Here is a 7,106-nt window from a genome sequence, read left to right on the forward strand (position 1 = left end):
CTGCCATAATCAAATTCTTTCCATTTGTCATTTTATTAGTTGCTTTTGTATTGAAGCTTTGCAATTATATTATAGCAGCTTTGTTAGTTCACTTTTGCGATTGTAGTACCTATTCTTATGCAAGATTGTCGTTATTGACTCTTCACTTCAATGAATTTATATCTTTATTCACTAATATCTACATTCAAGGTCTTGGTTGGGATACTTGCTGCAATTTTTTACAGTCATGAGTGCATAAAATGTAGTTTTGTATGACATATTTTTTACATACTACTATTAACCTAACATACTTTATTGATTAAATTTCCATACATTCTTGATAAATTTCCATACTTTGATGTCAATAAAGCAGCTTGGTCTTTTTATGTTGTTATATCAAGCGGTCAAGGAGAAAACAGTTTTGGGAGATCCTACGACCATGAATCACTTTCTTACTTTTAAGAGTCCCACTTATTAAAAATTCTCAAAAGAAAAATTGTAAATAAAAAAGAAAAAGATCGCCCAAAAAAGGAAAAGTGGAAAACCCTTCGTTCTTTCACTTTTTCCTCTTCCTCATGAGTTCGTCAACCCTTTCCTCTTCCTAACCAGTAAGCTAATTAACACCTTGGCGGTACACCCCTTCTTCTCGCCCTCTCACGTTCGAGCACAAGGATCTCCACACGCAATCATCAATTTAAGGTAAAAAAAAAAAACTCATTACTGAATAGCAATCATCAGTAAGAACCCTTTGTTATTTCTCTTCACGCAAGCACTCGAGTTTTTTTTTCTTCACACAAGCACTCAAGCATTGTGAGGTTGGAGAAGGTTGTTGATGAGAAGGTTGGTAGTATTTCATCTTTGTAGGGAGAGATTGACTTGATTCAGGTAAACCGTTTTAGTGTGTGTGACATTAAGTATTGTTTATTCAATCATTACTTGGTTAAATGTAGCATTTTTACAATGTAGATTGTTATTGTTTAATGAGTATAAATATCGTGCACCATTACATGGGGTCAACTTTTCAATTGATATGCAGTTGTGTACGTACAAGTATTTAGTTACTTTGTACTTTAGATGATTGTTGGTTTGTAAACCAACCATAGACTCCTCTAATATGCCCGCATATCATTTGTGAGAGGGTTCAATAGACCCCTCCAATGGTCTTGGCCACTAAGTTGCTTCCAATATTTTACTATGCTAGCTGCAATCTGCTATGTTCCGTTATTCAGTTAATGTTGGAAGGTTGTCAATTGTCATATTATTATTGTGCTTATATTTGCTTAGAAATAGTTATAAGGTGGAGTCCAAAAAATGAGTTAGGTTAGTTTCAAAATTTTGAAAACAATAAGAGATATCTGACGACATGGTATAAATATAATGGAAACCAACTACTAAAAATAATGTATAGCTCCTCCTTTAACCACGTTAGTTACTCAATCTTAGGAGTAGGGATCACAAGACAGACTAAAGAGTATCACCTCTTAATAAAGCTATCTTAGACAAGAGTACACCTTAAGCAAGAGCTAACAAAGCAAGCTAGAAGAGTACCTGATGCAAAAGTGCACTTCTCAATTTTCACATAGAACAGGTTTTTCCTCCATGTAGAGAGGCCTTATGAATTCTCTAGGTACTCCCCAGATTGCGAGTACTAATAGATATTGGCCTTTTCTAATAGAGCACTCAATCAATCCCCTTTCATATCGATTTTCATTGAAGGGCTGTGAAGAAAGCTACAAGAGAGTCAGACCATGTAAACGTTGTCCTTTTTAGTATGTTAATTATATTCTTTAAGCTTTCAGTATTTAATATATATATATTTTTTTACTTTAGGTATCAATATCACTTGGATTCCCTGTTCCTAAAAAACACGTATTTATTTCTCTGGGCCTCAAGTATAACATCAACTCATACCATTTTTTGTCTCTAAACGTTGGGCATCCACTCTTAATTCTTATTTTGATTGTCACCTTATTTTGTTAAGTTATCTTTCCTTTAACATTAACTGTCGTGTGCAGGTGATCGAATCATTGCACTGCGGCCACAATGCAAGACCACAATGCTAATGTCTTGAGTAATATGCGTTGTTTGATATTTCTAATATATATTTCAAATGCTCATATTACAGTAATAGTAATTTTCATTTAGCTATGAAGTCTTTGTACTAACTTTAATTTTGTGAATTTTTTTTTGTTTGTTTATCGCTATTTTCGATTAGGCTCCTTTCAATCCAATCATTCAGGTACTTCATGTTCAAGCTCTTTGATGTATTATTATGGTTAAAACTAATGTGTTTGGTGATGAATGAAATGTGTGAGAACTGCTGCTATTTCAAGTAAATTCAGTAGATATTGTTTTGTGTACATCTATTTATAGATTATGTAGCTTTTTTTACACATGAGAATCTCTATGTTATGTATCTATCTATATCCTTACAAATCTCTAGATATCTTACGAGCTATATATAAAGTCTACCATTGTGCACCGCTATGTGTGATCAGTGATGAGTGCATATAGCATTGACTGGGTGTTCTATCCTTTTAATAGAATATGAGAACCAACAATATGATTTGCAATCTGCTAGAGTTTTTTCGTCCTGCTTAAGGCTACTATAGGCAGTTAGGTTGTGTCAAAGCCTACCTAAGCTTCTAAAGGTCTGCCTATACCAAATTTGCTAATAATAGTTATAATAACACATTGCATCTTAGATTATCATTTTAGATCTACCCCTTTGCGTTCATGCAAATAATTTACATATAAAAAATATTTTCTAACGGCAATAGAAGGTGTTTTCATCTAATTCTTATATGAGTCTTTAATTCTTAGTTTGATTGTCACCTTATTGCCTTATTCTTAGCAATTCACTGATGCTACCCCGTCGACTTATACCAACTGGCGACTACAATCCACTATATTCCTTGAGAAAGCTAGCTAAAGTATTTTTATTATTTTTATTATTTATTTTTTTGTATCGATCAACTTTACAATCTAGAATGGAGCCTCTAAATGAGTGTATGACTGAACTTATCAGAAAATTAAAATAAGTGTTTTGGCAGGTTATCTCATGCAAGGAATGGACTCAATTTTTAATACTTTGTATGACTTTGAGATAATGTAGTTCAAAAGGTTATTAGTTCAATAGTACCATGTATTTACGTTGTGGAATGTCCAAGCTAGGAACACCAATTCATCTCAAAATTTTTATTGTACATTAGACACCAAGGTATTTGTGTTGGATGCTCACACTCTTTCTATCAAAGGTGTATATATGCACTAGAAAATTAAGGAGTATGCATGATCAATGAAGACTAAGCACTACTGTTTTTTGTGGGGTACCATTTGAACATTGATTATTTTTTGTCATTATTTAATTGGTTGTGTGATGATGCAGGAAATTAAATGATTATGAAATGAAACCTCTCTGTTTTTCAACTTCAAAATTACGAATGAATAGCATTGATCAACAGAGAAAGCTATCCATACTTGTCGTTAATCTGCAGTGCTTATTAGTCAGATTTGCATATGGTTTCATGTGCCATCATAACTAATGTGGGTGCTTATTGTATATTTTTTGTTCTTGGTGGTTTGAATTGCTTGATGATAACGATTTAGAATTTTCGATAAGTTATTGTCATAGTTCATAGTGTTGCTCTGTAATTCTTTTCATTGTCTTCTTAGACATTTTTTGAGTTGTTGTATGCTTTGAAAAATAAATTTATAAATAACTAAATTGGCACATTGCTATGTGAAGTTATTTACAATCCATATCATGTCTAATATCAATATGATACATACAGGTTCATTTCATATGTAAAAAAAAAAGGGAAACCACACCAAATTTTTTAAAATAAATTGGTGTAAAATGGCATTTGATTCAATAAATTCACCTATAATAACAATCCAGTGGCATCGCCACGGGTTAAATCCTAGTACATATATATGGGGATGGTTATATGAACTCCACTAAAACGAACTCCAAATGAACTCCACCACTTAACTCAATGAACTAGAAGCTGATTTTTGGTGGAGATGTTTTCCACACAATAGAGATCATCCTCACAAAAAATCAGCTCATTTGAAGATGTACAACCTCATCAAAAATCATTTAGAAAGTTATGAAATTATCCAACGGTCCAGATTTTTTTAATTTCGATACAATTTTTGACAAGGTTAGACATATTCAATTGAGCTGATTTTTGGTGGGGGTGTTCTCCATCATGAGATGTACACATCCACAAAAAATTAGTCCTCAGTTCATTTTGTAAGTTCATTTTTATTAGTGGAGTAACTTTGGAGTCGCTATAAGGTGGAGTTCATATATATATATATATATATATATACTTTGTTAAATTGTCTATTTGCAAGAATAGTTAAAACCTGAAGATCGTGATGACCTATCAAGTAGAAGATGATTTTTAAAATTTAGAAGACTTATATTTTTGGTGATCTGTAGTGGTGACTGGTGACAATATTTTGTGAAATATTAGGGGGAATTGGGGTGACTAGAATTGGTGTATTGTTCGAGTAATATACCAAATTAATTATGGATAATAGTCTGAATCGGCCATGATAAATTCACATTGATCTCCAGCTGGCTATGTATTATAATTTTGACCAAATCAACAGGTTTTTGACCCTTTTGCCCTTCCATACAATATTTTCTCTCCTCTTGCCACTCTCTTTTCCATGCAACACACTCTCTTTTCTTGTACTTCTGATGTTGACATGCACACTGATAATTATTCGTTAGATTCTCTTAGCGATACGTACCAGCGATTAATTACCGTTGGATTTCAACCCAGCAAAAATGAAAACGGATTTTAGCTATTATGGGATCAGGAACCAGCAACTTATGGATCTACTATTAGCAATTTTTACGTTGTTTTTGTAATTCAAAGACGAGACAATATTTACCTCGTTTTTTGTGCCAACTTCAAAAAATTTTTACAAAGCTCCAAAGCTACACTTTTTTCTCTGGGTTCTTTTTTTTTTTTATCATCTACTCTATCTTCTCCTTTTCGATTTTTCTAAGGATTGTGATGGATGAAAAGAACTCAAACCTCGATAATGGTCAGTTTTGATGTTTGTTTAGTTGTCTTTAGTGTTGGTTTGTTTCTATGTAGGTTTATATTTCGGTTTGCTTCTTTGTAGTTTTACGTAGAAGTGTGAGTATTTTTTTATAAGGTTTCCATGGTGGTTTACTATTTCCAAGTTGATTTTGTTGTCATAGTTATGGTATTTATACAAGGGTTATACAATGTCATAAACGTAGAACAATAAATGAAAGAACTTTACTGTCATTTTATTAAAAGCTTCTACTTTTTATTGTGCTAACTTTGTATTTTTTCAGGTTCATTTGATATGCTTATTTATAATGATGGCGAGATAAAATCTGACAAGCATGGTGTGATGAAGTATCTAGGGGGTGAGGTGAAATTGAGAGTGTTTGATGTGGACCTTTGAAGGATTCATGTGTCTTGTTGAAGCTGTGTCATCGCGCATTAGATTGGGTTTTTTTGTTAGGTATTTGATGAACAAGTCCCATTGTAGAATCGATGAAGAAACCAACTACTTGAACATGATTAAGAAGCAGAAAAAGACTCCAACGAAAACAATGAAAGTTTGGGTTATCAATGAAGCAATCGTCATCACACCATGTGGTATGGGAGCAAGACAAATTAGAAGATCAAGTCCTGGACAACCTACTGCGAAGAACAAAAAAGTTCGTACTGAGCTGTTTAAAGAAGATAGTGTTACTCCTGGAAACGGTGGTGGACAACCTAGAGTGGAGAATAAACCAATTAGTAGTGAGCTATTTAAACAAGAAATGGTTAGAAGTGCAAGTCCTGGATCAAGTTATGGAATTCCTAGTACGAAAAAGAAAAAGTTTGTAATGAGCCGTTTAAACCTTATCTGCCAAAGAGTGCTTGTCCTGGATCAAGTGGTGGAGAACATTGTATTAAGAAGAAACTCCATGAAGAAATTCCAATTACTTATTCTCCAAGGAACAATCTTTTTTGAAAGAAAAAGTGCTAGCTCGACAGAAATATTCTTTCAATCAAATTAAACTTGTGGACGAACCAATAGGTAAATCACTAATTTTATTTTAGTTAATCTTAGTTCTAATAAATGGTTTGGTTGCTGACGGTTATAAACGTTGTGTTCCCCAGACAGTCCACTAGAACAACCTTCAACTGCAACTCGTCAATTGCAAGATATGGAAAATGAAAATGTTGTTGAAAATGTCCCACAGAGCTTGGAGATGTTCGAAAAGGTCATGACAGGTGAGGGATGGGGAACAAGTAGTACACCTGTAAATATGTTAGTTACGCATAAATATCTGTTCAATTACTAACATTTAGTAACCATTTTAGATTTGTTCCCAAAGGGAAGCTCAAGTGCAGTTGGTAGTTGCAAATCAATATAAGAAAGGATACCTCTTGCAATTGTCATTGAAGGTGAGTAGTATAAACATTACAGGGGATAATTATAGTTTGAGTTGCTGATAGGCCGTGCACTAATGGTTGACCTATTATAATGTAGAGGATGATCCCACTGGTATTGAAGATGCTGATCAACCAGACTATGAAAAGTTTGATTCTCAAAATCTATATGGAGATATAACTGACATTCTAGAAGAATACATAATTGCCAGTCCTCGAAGTAATGAGGAGGTTGAATTTCAAAATGAAGATGAAGTTCAAATACTAAATGATTTAGTTGATACAGCTGACATTTCTAAAGAAAACATAATCGACAGTTCTTGAAGTAATGAGGAGGTTGAATTTCAAAATGAATATGAAGATGAAGTTCAAATACTAAATGATTTAGTTGCTACAGCTGACATTCCTCAAGAAAATATAATCGGCAGTTCTCGAAGTAATGAGGATGTTAAATTTCAAAATGAATATGAAGATGCTGCCGCGGGTGAAGTTGTGGTAGTTGAAGATGATGAAGATGATCAAGTTGAAGAATACGATCGTGATGATGGAGATATATGGTCGACTCCGAATCGAAGTTAAGAGTATTTGTGGGGGGACACACATATGACAGTTGTGAATGATAGCGATGAGGAAGGTGAGATTGATTTCGAATTTGAGGGAATGGTTGATGCTAGGGTTATTGGTGCT

Source organism: Coptis chinensis, chromosome 4 (assembly GCF_015680905.1).
Source record: "Coptis chinensis isolate HL-2020 chromosome 4, ASM1568090v1, whole genome shotgun sequence".
In the NCBI taxonomy this organism is placed as follows: Eukaryota; Viridiplantae; Streptophyta; class Magnoliopsida; order Ranunculales; family Ranunculaceae; genus Coptis; species Coptis chinensis.